We start from the raw sequence: 18,837 nt of genomic DNA on the forward strand, positions 1-18,837 counted from the left end.
TAATACACTTACAGTGTCATTTGGGGGGTGCTTAATGATTGGTAATTATTATATTGCCTGCTTCCCAAAACTAACCTTCCTTTAAGAATCAGTGTATAACTTGTTGAGCATTATAAGCAAAGAGAACTTTGTCACTATTACTAAATTCACAAAGGAACTTTCAGTGGGATCAGGTTTATATGAAACATTTAAAGAGAAGTTGAAAATTGCCGTTCAGAGCCTGTACTGGAATCAGGAACATCTGGCTTGAGCCCAAGCAAGTTACCTGATCTGTCTATGCCTCATTTGTCAAAGATAGAGAAAATAATAGTATGTGCGTCATAGAGTTTTTGTGATAATTGAAAAGTGAGAGTGCCTTTCATGCTTGTAGCACATGTAGAGCTCACAGCAACTGTTAAATTTTGTTGTCTTCCTTATCCTCAGTGGGGTTACATATGACATGGCAGCCCTTGTGGCAAAATGTGTATGATTGTCTAATATCATTTCTTGTAGTTTTCCTCTCCCATTCTCAGTCATCTTCCCCTACCTCCCTTGCTTCTTAGGCTCTCACATGACTTCCCGACTGCAAAGAGCTACTTGTCCAAGCCTTGTTCTGGATGATTAACTAGGAACACATCATTCTGGACCTATTTTTATAATTGAGGGCCCAGCCCTGCAGAACTATTCATACTGTGTCTTGAAAAGAATGCATAGATCCCAGGGTAATGTCATGGAAAGCCTTGGCCACTTTCCCATGATGTATATAATTGGAGGTTTCCTGTAGTGTTTAGCAGTACAAAAAAGAATGATTAAATATTAAGGGATTGTGTTTCTGCTTTTGCAGCTAAAGTTAAGAAGGAATCTAGAAATACGTGTCTGGCTTCACAATCAGTCTTGTGGGGAGAGAGGGTTGGATCCCTTTGGATCCTTTTGTTCCATGGCTCCTTAGGAAATAAAAATCATCCAGAGATGCCTGAATTCTGTAAATCACTAGGCTTCAATACAGGGAACATAGAATGGGAACTGATATAAGCTTCAATAAAATCCAGTAGAATCCCATGAACGTTTTTCAACAAGACCCCTGAGGGACAACATTTAATCAGACAATGTAGCTGATGTTTCTGATACAGTGATTCTAAAAGGTCCATAGGAATGATCCCTAAGACTGTACTCATAAATGAATGTAAAATTTTTGCAATTTTTAGACTCACAAGGAACCCAAGTGGTTTTGAATCATTGTCATTTATCATCACTAATTATACTGTCACTGAGGGAGGTCTAGAGATCCAATGGATATTTTTGAGCTTATGGATAAATCCAGCGGTCTCACCCTATGATGCCTTTTAAGACACCTTGACTCTAAAGCTAGACCATTTGTTTTCACAATCTGGCTCCACCACATAGTAGTTGTGCATCCTTGGGCAAGTTACTTGACCTCTCTGTGCTTCAGTTTCCTCATCTATAAAAAGTGGGTGATAGTAATACTACAAATCCTATAGGACTATTGTGATGATTCAGTGGTTTAGTACATGTAAAGCCCATAGAACAGTGCCTAGTACATAGTGAACCTGTTCAGTTCAGTCGCTCAGTCGTGTCTGACTCTTTGCGACCCCATGAATTGCAGCACGCCAGGCCTCCCTGTCTATCACCAACTCCCCGAGTTCACTCAGACTCACGTCCATCGAGTCAGTGACGCCATCCAGCCATCTCATCCTCTGTCGTCCCCTTCTCCTCCTGCCCCCAATCCTCCCAGCATCAGAATCTTTTCCAATGAGTCAACTCTTCACATGAGGTGGCCAAAGTACTGGAGTTTCAGCTTTAGCATCATTTCTTCCAAAGAAATCCCAGGGCTGATCTCCTTCAGAATGGACTGGTTGGATCTCCTTGCAGTCCAAGGGACTCTCAAGAGTCTTCTCCAACACCACAGTTCAAAAGCATCAATTCTTCAGCGCTCAGCCTTCTTCACAGTCCAACTCTCACATCCATACATGACCACAGGAAAAACCATAGCCTTGACTAGACAGACCTTTGTTGGCAAAGTAATGTCTCTGCTTTTCAATATGCTGTCTAGGTTGGTCATAACTTTCCTTCCAAGGAGTAAGCGTCTTTTAATTTCATGGCTGCAGTCACCATCTGCAGTGATTTTGGAGCCCCCAAAAATAAAGTCTGACACTGTTTCCACTGTTTCCCCATCTATTTCCCATGAAGTGATGGGACTGGATGCCATGATCTTCGTTTTCTGAATGCTGAGCTTTAAGCCAACTTTTTCACTCTCCTCTTTCACCTTCATCAAGAGGCTTTTGAGTTCCTCTTCACTTTCTGCCATAAGGGTGGTGTCATCTGCATATCTGAGGTTATTGATATTTCTCCTGGCAATCTAGATTCCAGCTTGTGTTTCTTCCAGTCCAGCATTTCTCATGATGTACTCTGCATATAAGTTAAATAAGCAGGGTGACAATATACAGCCTTGACATACTCCTTTTCCTATTTGGAACCAGGCTGTTGTTCCATGTCCAGTTCTAACTGTTGCTTCCTGACCTGCATACAGATTTCTCAGGAGGCAGGTCAGGTGGTCTGGTATTCCCATCTCTTTCAGAATTTTCCAGTTTATTGTGATCCACACAGTCAAAGGCTTTGGCATAGTCAATAGAGCAGAAATAGATGTTTTTTTGGAACTCTCTTGCTTTTTCCATGATCTGATGTTGGCAATTTGCTCTCTTGTTCCTCTGCCTTTTCTAAAACCAGCTTGAACATCAGGAAGTTCACGGGTCACGTATTGCTGAAGCCTGGCTTGGAGAATTTTGAGCATTATTTTACTAGCATGTGAGATGAGTGCAATTGTGCGGTAGTTTACGCATTCTTTGGCATTGCCTTTCTTTGGGATTGGAATGAAAACTGACCTTTTCCAGTCCTGTGGCCAGTGCTGAGTTTTCCAAATTTGCTGGCATATTGACTGCAGCACTTTCACAGCATCATCTTTCAGGATTTGAAACAGCTCAACTGGAATTCCATCCCCTCCACTAGCTTTGTTTGTAGTGATGCTTTCTAAGGCCCACTTGACTTCACATTCCAGGATGTCTGGCTCTAGGTCAGTGATCACACCATCGTGATTATCTGGGTCATGAAGATATTTTTGTACAGTTCTTCTGTGTATTCTTGCCACCTCTTCTTAATATCTTCTGCTTCTGTTAGGTCCATACCACTTCTGTCCTTTATTGAGCCCATCTTTGCATGAAATGTTCCCCTGATATCTCTAATTTTCTTGAAGAGATCTCTAGTCTTTCCCATTCTGTTGTTTTCCTCAATTTTTTGCGTTGATTGCTGAGGAAGGTTTTCTTATCTCTTCTTGCTATTCTTTGGAACTCTGCATTCAGATGCTTATATCTTTCCTTTTCTCCTTTGCTTTTTGCTTCTCTTCTTTTCACAGCTATTTGTAAGGCCTCCTCAGACAGCCATTTTATTTTTTTGCATTTCTTTTCCATGGGGATGGTCTTGATCCCTGTCTCCTGTACAATGTCATGAACCTCATTCCATAGTTCATCAGGCACTCTATATATCAGATCTAGTCCCTTAAATCTATTTCTCACTTCCACTGTATAATCATAAGGGATTTGATTTAGGTCATACCTGAATGGTCTATTGGTTTTCCCTACTTTCTTCAATTTGTAGTAACTGTTAATTATCATTATTAACAAAAGAGAGACAAGTGTTTATGGAACTCAGTAAAAATATCTCTTTAGAAGTTTATATATTTTATGTAAATTTTATTTTTATAATTTTATTCATGTATTTCTCAGCTACTCCTACCTAGAAATTTGGAATCTCATGTCTATTCAGGATTTTCGAGCTTTTCTTGAATATGGCTCCTTGAGTATCCATCCTAGCCCTCATCAGAACACTCCTGTGAAGTATCTGCTAGCACTGTAGGGAGATCTAGAAGGCCCTCACTTGCATGAATATTTCCATCAGGTTACCCAGCATTCCACAATTAGGGATTGTTTCCTTTGGGTAGTCACCAGGTTTTCTTGGAGCCCCTGTTAAGATGCAAGCAGCCTTGGAGGCATAGCACAAGAGATGCATTAGTGGAATGTAGCAAGGATAAGAATGGGCTTTGTTGGAGCCAAATGGCCTTGGGTTTGAATTTTAACTACATCACTTATTCAGAATCAGACTGTCTGGGTTTAAATTCTGGCTCCACTGATTAGTGGCTGTGTGACTTTGGGTAAGTTACTTTAACCTCCTATCTTTATGTCTGCAATTCAAACAGTATCTACGTTATGGGATCACTGTGCAGATTAAAGGAACTAGGGATTCCAAGATAGGGATGCTGGCCATATCAAAGTACTCAATAAATATTATTATTGTCTAACTTATCTGAGTCTTGGTATCTTCCTTTACAGAATGGGGGGAATAATAGCTACTTTCATGGTTATTGTGAATGTAAAATGAGATCATATACATATAAAAATGTTTACTATACTAAAAAAAAAGGCAGACAAATAATGAGTATTGGCAAGAACAGGTGGAGAAACAAGAACTCTTATGTATTTATGGTGGGAATGTAAAATGGTATAGCTTCTTTGTTTTCTTAGCTTTTTAAAAATTTGTTTGGCCTCCATGTGCAACTTGTGGGATCTTAGTTTCCTGACTAGGGATGGAACCTGGGCCCCCGACAGTGGAAGCGTAGAGTCCCAACCACTGGATCACCAGGGAAATCTCAGGTATAGCCTCTTTGGAAAACAATTTGACAGTTTCTCAGAAAGCTAAACAGAGTTATCATCACATGACCCAGCAATTTTATGTTTAGGTATATACACAAAAGAATTGAAAAAATATGTCCACACAAAAACTTGTACACATGTTGGTAGAAGCATTATTCATACTAGCTAAAAAGTGGAAATTACCCAAATGTCTGTCCATTCATAAATGAGGGAACAAAATGTAATATATTCAATAAAGTAGAAAATTATTCAGTCATATTAATAAAAGCGAATGAAGTACTGATCCATGCTACCATATGTATGACCTTTGAAAACATTGTGCCGAGTCACAAATGACAGAATATTGTATGTGTGCATTTATATGAAATTTCCAGAATAGGCAAATCCACAGAAAGTAGATTGGTGGTTGACAATGGCTGGGAGGAGGGGAACAATAGAGAATGACTGCTAAATGGATACAAGATTTCTTTGTGGGGGGTGGTAAAAATGCTCTGGAATTGGACAGTGGTGATGGTTATACAACTGTGTGGTTATATATATCAAAGCCACCAGATTGTATGCTTTTAAGGAGTGAATTTTATGGTATGTGAATTGTGTCTCAATAAACCTGTTAGTTTTTTTAATGTCTGCCATGTGGTAGTCATCATTTAACAGAAGTCATTTTTAGCCACCAACACCTCAGCTCTTACTTTAGGATTCCAGAACAGTTCCCTGAATGAATGACACTCATGACAAGGAAGATTGCTAAGGGAAAATGGATAGATTTAAAGGGTGAGAGTATGTGCAGAGTTGAGGGGAGGGAGTTGGGGGTTTCTTTTGGAAGGAAAGGCAGTGAAGGCATTCAAGGAGAACAGAAGAAGGAGACAAACTTCACCTACTTTGAATTTTGCAGGGAGTCAGCCTGCAACCTTTCATATCGTGGACTGGAATCACAACTGATGAATGTTCTGGCATTTAAAGCCATCCTGCAAAAAGGGTGATATGTGTTATTAGAATGGAAAAAGGAAGAACAAAGAACTCAGAGGCAAAATCCGAGGGTATATGAATCCAACTTTGAAAGGTAGAAGAAGGCAGTAAGTAATCTGTTGAGGACGAATTTATCCAGAGGACTGTTTGTTAATCTCTGGGTCAATGCATTTAGGTCAGCACCAACTCTGCTACAGGTAGGATCAATTTAAAGGATTAGAAGTGTCTCTAAATCCTAATCCTAGTCTTGGGCTAGGGATGCTGAAGAGTAATTTTAAAAACGGTTTACTATCCCTCTCAATTATTTACCCCATTAATGGAATTTATCAACAGACTGGAGTCCTTGGCAGGATTATGAATGCATAGAGGATGCACCAAAATGGACACACTGAGTAGCCATGCCAGAGATTTGCCTGTGCAGATGGTAAATTGAAGACATTTGAGCAGTGAATTACATGGTGAGTAGTTGACAGCTCTTGTTTATTAGAAAGATTGTAGTGGGGAAATAACACAGCCCACTTGGCAGCTCAGACTTCTGACTGAGATACATCAGTTTTACGGCAATATGTAGTGGGGGAAAAAAAGAAACAAAATAAAGAATGAAAGAGGAGAAAGAATGAGAGAAAAGGGTTGGAAAAGGCGCTTTCAGGACACTTTAAATCAAGATTTGGGCTCAAAGGCTCTCATCCAAGTTTTCATTTAGTTACTCTCATGATTCTTTTTTATTTCTTCCTGATGTTGTCTGACACAAGCTGTTAACTTGACTCAGGCTGTAACTGCAAAGATCAATCATCCATAGATGTCTTCAGCTTGACAAGCTAGGATGAAGAACCATTTTCCTCAGAGCTATTTGTCATAGTCTTTCTTTGTACAGGTTTAAAGAACAGACATTTCCCTTGTGAAATCAGGCTTCCCGTCACATTATGAAAGCTACCAGAAATAAAATGTTGCATCCCTATGCTCTAGTTACTTTCCATGGAAGCCCGATTCCATGCAGGACTTCAAACCTAAGTTATCTGGGCAATAGCCCCAGAAGAGCTGTGGGTCAGTAGTATTCAACTTTTAAAATTTCATACCTTCAAACTTTCAGTTATATCCATATTTCCTTTTAACCTGAAGGAAGGCTTCAGCAGGCTTGTTGTGAAGGTGGTGTTTTTCACATGAGAACTTTTGTTTTTAAACCCAATGAAGAAGGCTTAGGGTATCCTCTCTCACCCCTCCCTCCCTCTTCCTTTTTTTCCCTTCCCTCCTTTCTTCCTTGTCTTCCTCTCTTTTCTGTCTTCCCACATGTTTTCTCAGACTAAGTTTGCTTCTGAAAAATTTTGGGATCAGGGATTAAGACTAAATTCTAGAGCAACACAGAACTTTCTGGTCTCCAAGGGAGTCCTGGAAGAGTTAGAAATACCACCCAAGGCATGAAATAGAGCCCAGGAAGAATGGAGGGACAAATCTTCAGCTTGGAAGTTGTTTAACAAAGGGCAACACCTAGACAAATACAAATAGAAAGGTATTTTCTGACATGTGCCTTGAGGAAGGATCTATGTTGTAAATGTGTAAAATTGAAAAATGCTACACAAAAAGAGCAAAATTTTAATTTAAATTTTTATTATAAGAACACTTAACATGAGATCTACTCTCTTAACAAAATTTTAAGTGCAAAATATATACTGTTAACTATAGGCACTGTGTTGTACAGTAAATCACTAGATCTTTTTCAACTTGATTAACTGAAACTTTATATTCATTGAACAACAACTCACCATTTCCCTCTCTCCATAGCCCTCAGCAACGACTATTCTATTCTCTGCTTTAATGCATTTGACTATGTTAGATAGCTCATATAAGTAGAATTATGCAATATTTGTCATGGCTTATTTCACTTAGCATAATATCCTCCAGGTTAATCCATGTAATTGCATACGGCAGGATTTCCTTGTTTTTAAAGGCTTAATAATATTTCATTTTATGTATATACCACATTTTCTTTTCTATTTATCCACCAATGTACATTTAGGTTGTTTCTGTATCTTGGCTCTTTTGAATAATGCTGAAATTAACATGGGAGTTCAGATATCTCTTTGAGAACCTAGTTTCAATTCATTAGATATATATCCAGAAGGTGGACTACTAGGTTATATGGTAGATCTATTTTTAATATTTTGAGGAATGTCCATACTGTCTTCCACAGCTGCTACACCATTTTTACATTCCGACCAACAGTATATAAGAATTCCAATTTTTCTGCTTGCTTATCAACATTTGATATCACTTTTTTAAAAAAAATAACCATCTTGACAAGTGAGGGGTATCTCATTATGGTTTTGAGTTGCATTTCCCTGATGATTAGTAATATTGAGCACCTCTTCATCTACCATCTGTCTATATTCATAGACATAGCATTTGTATGTCTTCTTCAGAGAAACATCTATTAATGTCCCTTGCCCATTTTTAAATCACATTATTATTATTTGCTGTTGAGTTGTAGGAGTTCCTTGTATATTTTGAATATAAACCACTTATCAGATTTAGAATTTGAAAATATTTTCTCCCACTCTGTAGGTTGCCTTTTCATCCTGTTGATTATTTCCTTTGCTGTGCAGAGCTTTTCATTTCATGTAGTCCTACTTTTTTGTTTTTGCTTTTGTTTACTGTGCTTTTGGCATCAAATCCAAGAAGTCATTGCCAAGACTAATGCCAGGAAGATTTCCGCTTGTTTTCTTCTAGGAGTTTAATAGTTCTAGCTCTTACATATTTAGATTTTTGATCCATTCAAGTTAATTTTTGTATATAGTATAAAGCAAGAGTCCAACTCATCCCTTTTCAGTTTTCCCATTATCATATGTTGAAAAAACTGTCCTTTCCTCACAGGACAGTGAGGACAGTGTATTCTTGGCTCCCTTACTAAAGCTCAATTGACTCTATATGCATGGGTTTATTTCTATGTTCTCTATTCTGCTCCATTGGTTTATATGTCTGTCATTATGTCAACACCACACTGTTTTGATTACTGTAGCTTTGTAATGTATTTTGATATCAGGAGTGTGATACTTCCAGCTTTATCAGGATTGCTTTGGCTATTCAGGTTTTTTTGTGGTTCAATATGAATTTTAGGATTATTTTTCTGTTTCTATAAAAAATATTGTAATTTTCATGTGAATAATACTGAATCTATAGATTGTTTTGTGTAGTAAGGACATCTTTAGAATACTAATTCTTCCAATCCATTTTCTGGGATATCTTTCCATTTACTTGAGAGTATTCCTTAATTTCTTTCATCATTGTCTTATAGTTTTCAGTGTGAAAGTCTTTCACCTCCTTTGCCAAATTTATTCCTAAGTAGTTTATTATTTTTTGATGCTATTGTAAATAAGATTGCATTTTAAATTTACTTTTTTGTATAGTTCATTGTTAGTATATAGAAATGTGACTAATTTTTGTATGTTGATTTTATTCCTGCAACTTTAATAAGTTCACCTTTAAGTTCTAATAGGTGGGGTTTTTGGAGAAGGCAATGGCACCCCACTCCATTACTCTTGCCTGGAAAATCCCATGGATGGAGGAGCCTGGTAGGCTGCAGTCCATGGGGTCGCTAAGAGTCCGACACGACTAAGCGACTTCACTTTTCACTTTCATGCATTGGAGGAGGAAATGGCAACCCACTCCAGTGTTCTTGCCTGGAGAATCCTTGGGACGGGGGAGCCTGGTGGGCTGCCGTCTATGGGGTCACACAGAATTGGACACGACCGAAGCAACTTAGCAGCAGCAGCAGCAGGTGGGGTTTTTGTTTTGTTTTGAGTAATTAGGGTTTTCTGTGTATAAGGTCAAGTAACCTAGGAACGGGGATAACTTTACTTCTTCATTTCCAATTTTGACGTCTTTTATTTCTTTTTTTTGCCTAATTCCTCTGGCTAGGACTTCCAGTACTAAGTTGAATAGGAGTGGTAAGAAAGGGCATCCCTGTCCTGTTTGTGATCTAGAGGAAAAGCTTTTAGTGTTTTACCCTTGAGTATGATGTGAACTGTGAGCTTATTATATATGGCCTTTATTGTTTTGAGGTACATTCCTTCTCTACCTATTTTGTTGAGAGTTTTTATCATGAAAGGGTGTTGAATTTTGCCTAATGCTTTTTCTGCTTTTATTGAAATGATAATGTGATTTTAATTCTTCATTTTGTTCATGCAGTATCATATTTATTTATTTATGATTTTGAACCATCCTTACATCCCAGGGATAAATCCAATTTGATCATGATATATAAATCCTTAAAGTGCTTTTGAAAAACAAACTTTTTAGAACTTGGACTGGGTAAGCATTCTGCTTAGGTGGAATGCCCTGATTTATAACTTAAAAATGCCAACCGTACAACTGGAACAGACAGCTGATCACTTTGATCTGAGAAGTGCCAAAACTCCCTTTATTTTTCTCCTCAAAAAGTGGCCCATCCCCCTTTGCCTACCTGCTACTGATGCTTGAAATGATAATATTATAGATTAATTCCTTCATCATAAACTTCTCCCCACCCCATGTTTAAAAACAAACACCATTTGTTGGGGAGGAGAAGGGGAAAGTATCAAATATTATTTTACATATCAGTGGAAATCACTTAAAGAGTTTCTTTCTGTAGAGTTGCTTTTCCTGTCCATTCATAGAGGGAGCAAAGAAAACCCAACTAGAAGTTTGAACACAAACTTTGCCTGCTGGATAATTTGCCAAAGGTGGTTTCTAACCAAGGCCTATAATAGAGCCTTTTCAAGAACATGGTAATATAAAACATTTTATTTGTACTCCATGTCTCCTTTTCACTATTTTATTCAACAAATATTTTCTGAATACCTATAATGTTTCAGGCTGGGCATGGCCCTGGAGATAGCATAGTGAGCAAAAACAAGCAGGGAACTTACAAATTTGACTTTATCAATGGCACCCCACTCCAGTACTCTTGCCTGGAAAATCCCATGGATGGAGGAGCCTGGTGGGCTGCAGTCCATGGGGTCGCACAGAGTTGGACACGACTGAACGACTTCACTTTCACTTTTCACTTTCATGCACTGGAGAAGGAAATGGCAACCCACTCCAGTGTTCTTGCCTGGAGAATCCCAGGGATGGGGGAGCCTGGTGGGCTGCCATCTATGGGGTCGCACAGGGTCGGACACAACTGAAGCGACTTAGCAGCAGCAGCAGCAGCATGTTGATGGACATTATTGCCCCTTTCCTCCTGATGTGTGTATAGTTTCTTTTCCTGGTAAAATTTCTTGGCCAAGCCTTATATGCCCCCACTTTTTTTTTTTTCCTGGAGCTACATGCCTGGCTTACTAGGTGGCACAGTGATATAGAATCCTCCTGCTAATGCAGGAGACTCAAGAGACATGGATTCAATCCCTGGGTTGGGAAGATCCCCTGGAGGAGAAAATGGCAAACCTTCTCCACTATTCTTGCCTGGAAAAGTCCATGGACAAAGGAGCCTGGGAGGCTACAGTCCATTAAGTCACAAAGAGTCAGACACTACTGAGCCACTGAGCACTCACACACGCCTAGGACAAACCAGGTTCTCAATGTATCCTTCCTCATAATGATGATGTGATAGTGAATAGTTCAAGGAGTCTAGATTTTCAGTGTGGCATAACTCAAGCAAGGGTGGGGGGAACTTCACATTGTAAGTACTTGATAGAAGATTCTAGACCAAAATTTAAAATGATCAGGAACTGGATCTGCCAGATAGAAGCAAGTGCTAAACACTTCAGCAAAATCTAATTAGAACAGCAAAGCCTAGGGAATGTTAATGAATTCAGAAAGCAGTTTAATAGTGCAGAGGTTTAGAAAACCTCTTACAAGTACTGCTTGGAAGAAATACAGAATCCCAGGATCAATGTAGGTCAGAGGAGAAAACGACTTGAAGATCCTTTAGTTCAACTGAGGGAGTAAAAGAGAAACCTAGAAGGGGTAATGATATCTTCAATGTCATATGGTGAGTCAGTGGCAGTCCTGGGTTAAGATCCACGTCTTCCAATTCCTAATGCAGTCCTCTTCCCAAACAGCAAGGAAGAACTAGTATTTACTGAAGGACAGCTGCGTGCTCAACATTCTATCTTATTTAATCCCTTACCTCAAAGGCATTAAATTTACCTCTTATTTTGTAGATGAGGCAGTTAAGAAGGAAAACTAATGTGCCAAAGGTCATACTCCCAAGACTTCCACTCTCAAAGACTAGGATTAGCTTCATATAGAGTACAATGTGATTGGAGACCCATTCCCCTAGTTGTGCAATACTGCACCCTGAGTGAGGGGTACCCAGGTTTGGCTGGAACACCGGTGGCAAATTTCTTCCAGTTGGATGATAAATTTCTGTTCATCCCTCCCAGTTTACTCCATCCGTCCCTCTAATTACCTATTTTATTATTTCAAGGGGAACAAGAGATTTTAAAAAAAACCACCAGTGAATCATTCAGGTTCCATCTGGGTAGCACAGAAGGTACAATAAGGATGGTCTCAGTGATTTCATAGATTAGGGGCTGTTGGCAGGCAGTGCTTGATCAATTGGGGTACAAATCCCCATCCTGCTACTATGTGCTCTTAGGAAAGTTACCCTTTCTGAGCCTTAGTTTCATCATCTGTAAATGAGGGTAATAATAGTACCTACCTCAAAAGGTTGTGATGAGTTGATTTTATTTTTTGTTTGTTTTTACTTAGTTATCACTATCATAATTTTATTTTTCATTGAAGAATAGTTTATTTACAATGCTGTACCAATGCCTGTTGTACAGCAAAGTGACTCATATAGAGTCACTTGTATACATGTATAGACTCAGTTGTATACATATATACATTATTTTTTATATTCTTTTCCATTATGGTTTATCACAGAATATTAAATATAGTTCCATGTGCTATGTGTTAGGACCTTGTTGCCTGTCCATCCTATATAAAATAGTTTTAAGTCTGCTAACCCCAAACTCCCAGTCCTTTCCTCCCCACCCACCCTCTTGACAACTACAAGTCTGTTCTCTATGTCTGTGAGTCTGTTTCTGTTTTGTAGATAGGTTCATTTTTGCCATACTTTAGATTCCACATATAAGTGATACCATATGGTGTTTGTCTTTCTTTCTTTCTTTTCTTAGTACGATAATCTCTAGTTGTTCCCGTGCATGAGTGCTTAGTCACTCAATTGTATCTGGCTCTTTTGTGACCCCATGAACTATATATAACCCACCAGGCTCCTCTGTCTATGGGATTTCCCAGGCAAGAATACTGGAGTGTGTTGCCATTTCCTCCTCCAGCCAGTTGCACCCATATTGCTGCAAATGAAATTATTTCATTCTTTTTTATGGCTGAGCAGTATTTGGAGAAGGCAATGGCACCCCACTCCAGTACTCTTGCCTGGAAAATCCCATGGACGGAGGAGCCTGGTAGGCTACAGTCCATGGGGTCGCTAAGAGTCGGGCACGACTGAGCGACCTCACTTTCATTTTTCACTTTCATGCATTGGAGAAGGAAATGGCAACCCACTCCAGTATTCTTGCCTGGAGAATCCCAGGGACAAAGGAGCCTGGTGGGCTGCTGTCTATGGGGTCGCACAGAGTTGGACACGACTGAAGCGACTTAGCAGCAGTATTCCATTATATATATATATATGTGTGTGTGTGTGTGTGTGTGTGTGTGTGTATACATATATATACACACATATATGTGTGTGTATATATGTCACACACACACACTACATCTTCTTTATCCATTCATCTGTTGATGGATATTGAGTTTTAAAAATAAAGTAATACATGCAGAATTTACCCAGTGTTTGATACATAGCAAGAACTCAGTAAGTCTTAGCCTTTTATCTCCTAGTGCTAATTTCTGATTTAAATGTACAACTTCTGGGAGATAACCCATCAAACTAGGTATGTTTGGGGAAGAAGAGGCAGTTAATTGGCCTCCTGGCTCTGCTGCTGTCAACAGAGCTCTGCTCCCCATATAGAATGGCCTTCATTCTGCCGAATCCTGGTGGTTGAAAGAGTGAGGTCCTAAAAAGACAGATCATACAGCTCAGTGTCATTGTCCCAGTACAAAAATAGGGACCTCTCCCATGCTACTCCAGAGAAGGGTCTGCTCCTAGACTGACCTGGCTCCCAAGTTTTATCATGCAAAATAAGGGATCAGGGCCAGAGGATGGAGAGAGAAGTGTGTGGCTCCTGACTAGAGCTCACCTTGTAGTGCTAGACTGAGAGCTCTTTGGAGGCTGAGTCCCCATCTCAACACCTTGTCCATTATAAATCTCACCCAGATGCTTTCACCAGAGCACACAGAATGCATCTATTTCAGGGGAGGAAGGTTGCATTAGATCATTTTTGAAAGTCTAGGAATAAATTTGATGTCTTTATGCATATAAGCAGTGTAGAACTACCTTTCAACACCTCCAAAGCAAAGTTGGAAGTTTCCCCTTCAAACCTACATACCCCCAGTTCATGCTGTTTTTCGAGCTGTCTCCTCAACTGTCATTCTTGACCGTCCTTTCCGTGAGCTTTCACCTGCTCACAGATGATGGAGCATACTATTGTGATATGTCTGTAAGATCCAGCAGATGTTCCTCTGGCTGGTTTCTTGAAGAGTCAAATTTTCTCATAAAATGAGGGATGAAAGTCAAGATAATAACCAACAGACCTAGCACAGGCAGAATTGTTGCTGGCAATAAGCAACCAGTTGTGTTTGCCCAGTTCATACCAGTGCTGATTATTAGCCATGAACAGTGTCATACCATTATTTTGATCTTTGGAATTAACAATTCACTAAGGATTTTCCTCATTAGCATCACTCCCAAGCAAGTAATTCTTTTTCTTTTTATATCTAGTGAAGCTATTCTTGACCTTAGACCAAATTTAATGTTTTATTCATTGATTTCACAAACATTTATCTGGTATCTACTACATGTTGGCTAGGCATTAAGGAGATGAAGAAGATCGCTAGGAAATCCCTTTACAGGGGGCTCTGCTCCCCATAGAAAGTTGCCCTCATTGCCCACCCCTTATAGTTGAAAGTGTGAGGTCTTGTAAATACAGAGATATCAAACATTTCAGTATTCTTGTCACAACATAGACCAGAAATAGGGACTGTTTATAAATCGAAGGAACACCTTACCTAATGGGTGTAAGTATGAGGCACAGGTGGAAAAACAATGAACTCAATCTGGGGGTGTTAACTAAGGCTGAACAGAGTGGTGAACACTTCATTTGGGTTTTGCTGGTAGAAGGTTCATCAGGAGAATCTGAAAGTGGAGTATGGGAGGAAGGAGGAGGACATTCCAGGCAGAAGGAATGGCATTTTCCAAATCCTATGCTTGACAAACTATGTGATACATGTCTGTAGAACTGTAAAAATTTTACTATAGCATCAGATGAGAATAGGGAGATGGAGTATAGAGAAAAACAAGGGTCAAATGCAGAAAGGCTTTGCATGCGTTGTGTTGAAAGAGTTCTCCACATATACTGACTCCACTTCATTAATTCCCATTCAGTGGGACTTCCCTGGTGGTCCAGTGGCTAAGACTCCAAAGCTCCCAATGCAGGGTGCCCAGGTTTGATCCCTGGTCAAGAAACTGGATTGCACATGCCACAACTAAAAAGATCCTATGTGCTGCAACTAAAAGATTCCACATGCCATAATGAAGATCAAAGATCCCTGGGGCCAACGCTAAGGCCTGGAGCAGCCAAATAAACAAAAGTAAATAAATAATTTAAAATACATTATAAAAAATTCCCATTCATTTTTGACTCATTGTGGGTCCTTCCACTTGCAGCCTTACTCTCTGAATCCGAATCTGATGGACAGATACCTTTCTATCTTTAGCTTACCTGACTTCTCAACAGAATGTGAGATGTGATAAACACTTTTCATCCTGAAAGCGTCATCTTCCTTGGATTGTAAGACACCACTAGCTCCTGGACTTTGCTGTTTTTCCATACTGTTCATGGAAGTTTTGATTATGACCTCCCTTTTCTCTGTCTGAACTTTGTGTTGTGGGTTCTCAGGGCTTTGTCTTCTGACTTACTTTACTCTGCAACTCTCTTTTGTTGATCTTATACACTGCCATGTCTTCAGTTCAGTTCAGTTGCTCAGTCATGTCTCCTACTCTTTGCAACCCCACGAATTGCAGCACGCCAGGCCTCCCTGTCCATCACCAACTCCTGGAGTTCACCCAAACTCATGTCCATCGAGTCAGTGATGCCATCCAGCCATCTCATCCTCTGTCATCCCCTTCTCCTCCTGCCCCCAACCCCTCCCAGCATCAGAGTCTTTTCCAATGAGTCAACTCTTCACATGAGGTGGCCAAAGTACTGGAATTTCAGCTTTAGCATCAGTCCCTCCAAAGAACACCCAGGGCTGATCTCCTTTAGAATGGACTGGTTGGATCTCCTTGCAGTCCAAGAGACTCTCAAGAGTCTTCTCCAACACCACAGTTCAAAAGCATCAATTCTTCGGTGCTCAGCTTTCTTCACAGTCCAACTTTCACATCCATACATGACCACTGGGAAAACCATGGCCTTGACTAGACAGACCTTTGTTGGCAAAGTAATGTCTCTGCTTTTGAATGTGCTATCTAGGTTGGTCATGACTTTCCTTCCAAGGAGCGTCTTTTTTTTTTTTTTTTTTTTTTTTCAAGGAGCGTCTTTTAATTTCATGGCTGCAGTCACCATCTGCAGTGATTTTGGAGCCCAAAAAATAAAGTCTGTCACTGTTTCCACTGTTTCCCCATCTATTTGCCATGAAGTGATGGGACCAGATGCCATGATCTTCATTTTCTGAATGTTGAGCTTTAAGCCAACTTTTTTCACTCTCCTCTTTCACTTTCATCAAGAGGTTTTTTAGTTCCTCTTCACTTTCTGCCATAAGGGTGGTGTCATCTGCATATCTGAAGTTATTGATATTTCTCCTGGCAATCTTGATTTCAGCTTCTGCTTCCTCCAGCCCAGCGTTTCTCATGATGTACTCTGCATATAAGTTAAATAAGCAGGGTGACAATATGCCATGTCTTCAGTTGCCCTCTATCAATTGATTGCACTCAAATTTATATATCTAGCTCAGCTTTCTGTTATGAGATCCAGTACATCAAATTGTTGACTTGCTACTTGGAACTTGCTACTTGGTTAGTCTACAGACAATATCAGTTCGACATGTCTAATTGAATACGATATACTTCCCACCCCTTCCTTTAGTGTTCTCTATCTTGGAGATTTGTATCATTTTCCAACCAGTTGCATAGCTCAAAATCATCTTGGAGTCCTCCTTTTTCCTCCCATTACCTTCTACATCTTATCAGTCACTAAGGTATTATTGGTTTTACCTTCTTAATCTCATTTATATTTTTAATCCTTACTACTCTCTTGGTGTGCCTCCTTTCCTTTTTTAATTTTTAGTTCAGTTCAGGTCAGTCGCTCAGTCATGTCTGACTCTTTTTGCAACCCCATAAATTGCAGCACACCAGGCCTCCCTGTCCATTACCAACTCCCAGAGTTTACTCAAACTCATGCCCATTGAGTTGGTGATGCCATCCAACCATCTCATCTTCTGTCGTCCCCTTCTCCTCCTGCCTTCAATCTTTCCCAGCATCAGGGTCTTTTCTAATGAGTCAGTTCTTTGCATCAGGTGGCCAAAGTATTGGAGTTTCAGCTTCAGCATCAGTCCTTCCAATGAATATTCAGGACTGATTTCCTTTAGGATGGACTGATTTGATCTCCTTGTAGCCCAAGGGACTCTTAAGAGTTTTCTCCAACACCACAGTTCAAAAGCATCAATTCTTTGGTGCTTAGCTTTCTTTATAGTCTAACTCTCACATCCATACATGACCACTGGAAAAACCATAGCCTTGACTAGATGGACCTTTGTTGGCAAAGTAACATCTCTGCTTTTTAATATGCTGTCTAGGTTGGTCATAACTTTACTTCCAAGGAGTAAGCGTCTTTTAATTTCATGGCTACAATCACCGTCTGCAGTGATTTTGGAGCCCCCCAAAATAAAGTCTTTCACTGTTTCTATTGTTTCCCCATCTATTTCCCATGAAGTGATGGGACCAGATGCCATGATCTTAGATTTCTGAATGTTGAGCTTAAGCCAACTTTTTCACTCTCCTCTTTCACTTTCATCAAGAGGCTCTTTAGTTCTTCTTCACTTTCTGTCATAAGGGTGGTGTCATCTGCATATCTGAGGTTATTGATATTTCTCCCTGCAATCTTGATTCCAGCTTGTGCTTCATACAGCCCAGCGTTTCTCATGATGTACTCTGCAAAGAAGCTAAATAAGCAGGGTGACAATATACAGCCTTGACATACTCCTTTTCCTATTTGGAACCAGTCTGCTGTTCCAGTCCAGTTCTAACTGTCGCTTCCTAACTGGCATACAGATTTCTCAAGAGGCAGGTCAGGTGGTCTGGTATTCCCATCTCTTTCAGAATTTTCCACAGTTTATTGTGATCCACACAGTCAAAGGCTTTGGCATAGTCAATAAAGCAGAAATAGATATTTTTCTGGAACTCTCTTGCTCTTTCAATGATCCAGCGGATGTTGGCAATTTGATCTCTGGTTCCTCTGCCTTTTCTAAAACCAGCTTGAACATCTGGAAATTCATGGCTCAAGTATTATTGAAGTCTGGCTTGGAGAATTTTGAGCATTATTTTGCTAGCGTGTGAGATGAGTGCAATAGTACGGTAGTTTGAACATTCTTTGGCATTGCCTTTCTTTGGGACTGGAATGAAAACTGACCTTTTCCAGTCCTGTGGCCAGTGCTGAGTTTTCCAAATTTGCTGGCATATTGAGTGCAGCACTTTCACAGCATCATCTTTTAGGATTTGAACTAGCTCAACTGGAATTCCTTCACCTCCACTAGCTTTGTTTGTAGTGATGCTTCCTAAGGCCCATTTGACTTCGCATTCCAGAATGTCTGGCTCTAGGTGAGTGATATTTTTTAAGGCTTAAAAAATAGTTATTTATTTGGCTGCACTGGGTCTTAATTGAGGCATGTGGGATCTTCATTGTGGCATACCAGCTAGTCTCTAGTTGTGGCATGTGGGCTCCATAGCCTTAAGGAATGTGCGATCTTAGTTCCCCAACCAGGAATCAAATGTGCATCCCCTGCATTGGCAAGCAGATTCTTAACCACTGGACCACCAGGGAAATCCACCATTTCTCAT

At 39.9% G+C, this 18,837-nt stretch overlaps 1 protein-coding gene across 1 annotated transcript in view; it reads left to right on the forward strand.

Annotated features, from left to right (window-relative positions):
• Window positions 1–5,884: 5,884 nt before the first annotated feature.
• GUCY2F (guanylate cyclase 2F, retinal) overlaps window positions 5,885–18,837 on the forward strand; it is a 150,198-nt gene continuing 137,245 nt past the window's right edge. Inside the window, exon 1 of the mRNA XM_027535057.1 lies at window positions 5,885–6,124. The gene's annotated coding sequence lies outside the window, so the exon portion shown is untranslated. The remainder of the gene's footprint in view (window positions 6,125–18,837) is intronic.

The sequence above is a fragment of the Bos indicus x Bos taurus genome, chromosome X (assembly GCF_003369695.1).
Source record: "Bos indicus x Bos taurus breed Angus x Brahman F1 hybrid chromosome X, Bos_hybrid_MaternalHap_v2.0, whole genome shotgun sequence".
Lineage (NCBI taxonomy): Eukaryota > Metazoa > Chordata > Mammalia > Artiodactyla > Bovidae > Bos > Bos indicus x Bos taurus.